The following is a 2,277-nucleotide window of genomic DNA, read 5'->3' as shown; positions in this document are numbered from 1 at the left end:
ATCTATCTATCTATCTATCTATCTATCTATCTATCTATCTATCTATCTATCTATCTATCATCTATCTATCTATCTATCTATCTATCTATCTATCTATCTATCTACTTGTCTGTCTGTCTGTCTATCCATCTATCCATCCATCTATCTATCTATCTGTCAGTCTGTCTATCCATCTATCTAGACACACACATGTACATGTATGTATATGCACGTGTATATACAAATATACACAAATACAATACATGTATAAGTATACACACATGTACGTACATACACACATCCACAAACACACATGCTATTGAATATCCTAGAGTCTAAATTCTAACCTAGGTCCTCAATTTTACATAAAAGGACATGGGGTTTCAAGGAACAGGTATAACTTGCTTGGTATTACACAGATGATAAGTACAAAGTTGGGATTCTCCATGATGTCTCCAACTGGAGCTTCTTCAAGTCCCTGGCATATTGTAGGCACTTAACATATGATCCTTGACTGAACTTGTTCAAAATCTCAGAATTTGACAGTTGCAAGGAAGCTTTGCAGCCATCTAGCCCAAGCCAAGACACCAAAGGAAGCCCTTCTATGGCATATGCAGCAAGTGGAGTTCCAACCTCTGCCTGAAAAGGATCATTGCATATAACTAAATAATAAATCTATGATAGGAGGAAGCATAAATAATATTTCCATAATCTTCAGAAAGAAAAGGTTGAATGGCAATAGAGTTGAGATTTTTTTTATTCCCTATTAGACAATCTCTGCAAAGTATGCCTCACAAGTTCCCAGAAATCAAGGACACGAGGGCTCTGTGCAGAAGAAGCTTCATAAAGAATTCCCTGTGCTAAAGACTCCAACACAGCCCCTAACCCCATACTTGAATAATTTATTTAAATCCATGACACTTAATGGGGATTAGAACACTGATGACTTTGATAGATGGAAGTAGTTGGAGGATTAGATAAAAGCTTCATGCAAGGGCATGGGAAGCCAGCACATCTGGAGGCTCAGAAATTGAGGTGGGCTAGAACTCAAGGGAAAATCATAGTTGGAGTTTGAGATTAGGAGAGGCATCCACAGTAATGTGATGATTGAAGCCATGAAATAGTGGCTTCTCTCAGAAGGATTAAAAAGGAATTCCTAATTTTTCCAAGTCTAGTAAATCACTGTCCCAGTGTCCTTCCCTAATGACCATGTGCAACCAAGTGTGACTCTTGCTGTTCAAGGATATGTTGATATGTCAATAAATCAGTAAGTCAAAATATTTATTAAACTCCTACTATGATCCAGTCACTGGAGATACAAAAAAAGGTAAAAAATAATTCCAGATGTTCAATTAGAATTTTTCATTAGAATATGTGAGACATCATACAACAGTATCTCCATACCTAGAATAATGACTAGCACATAGTAGGTACTTGAGAAATATTTGTTGATTGAGTAGATAAAATCCTGGACTTGGAATCAGAGGACCCAGGATCAGTTCCTATCTCTGACACAAGGCAGGTGACCAGAGAAAAGATCACTTAACTACACTCTCCCTTCAAGAATATGTCTAAGACTAATATTTATATACTATTTGCAATGTGCACAGGCAGGAGTTCCTAAACCCATGAAGGGAGAATGCATGACATACTAATACATGTCAGAGCCAAATATTGCCCCTTGAGGAATATTTCATGCAACTCTGCAACTCTGTTGCTTGATATTTTAATACTTTGGATACAAAACTGAATAAGATTGTTGAATGGGTGAATGAAAATTCATTTATTAAGTACATACTATGTGCAAAGCACTAGAAACATCAAAAAGACAGCACCTGCTAACAAGGAGCTCATATTCTAAAGGGTATCAGGTTGGAGGAGACCACATAGTAAACTTAATTTTGATGGCACACACCTGAAAACTCAAGTCTCTAGTCATGACTCTTTGGCCACTGATTTCTCAGAAGTGGGATGGTAGAAAGCAATAATCTTTAAAAGGCCAGGCAAAAAAATCCATTTCTAAAATTCTTCATGGCATTGCTCTCTTGGGAATGGAAGTCAGAGCAGAGCTTAAACTTAAGTTCTCTCAAAGATTCTCATGTTTAAGTTTCCTCAGCAAACATCCAAGACCTCAGGAAGATATATCATTAGCTAATCCCACACCAGATATTCTGACCTTCCTCAGTTTCGGAATATGGAGGAGCATCAACTATATTTTGGGTTTCTAGGTGTTTCTGGCAAATTCCAAGTTTTTAAAACGAAAAGGGATAATGGAGTTTGTTGAGTCAGCCCAGTCTC

The sequence above is a fragment of the Petaurus breviceps genome, unplaced genomic scaffold (genome assembly GCF_028583685.1).
Source record: "Petaurus breviceps papuanus isolate PSGF00001 unplaced genomic scaffold, PetGlider_PUasm1.0 185, whole genome shotgun sequence".
In the NCBI taxonomy this organism is placed as follows: Eukaryota; Metazoa; Chordata; class Mammalia; order Diprotodontia; family Petauridae; genus Petaurus; species Petaurus breviceps.
Note: the sequence above shows the minus strand (reverse complement) of the source record.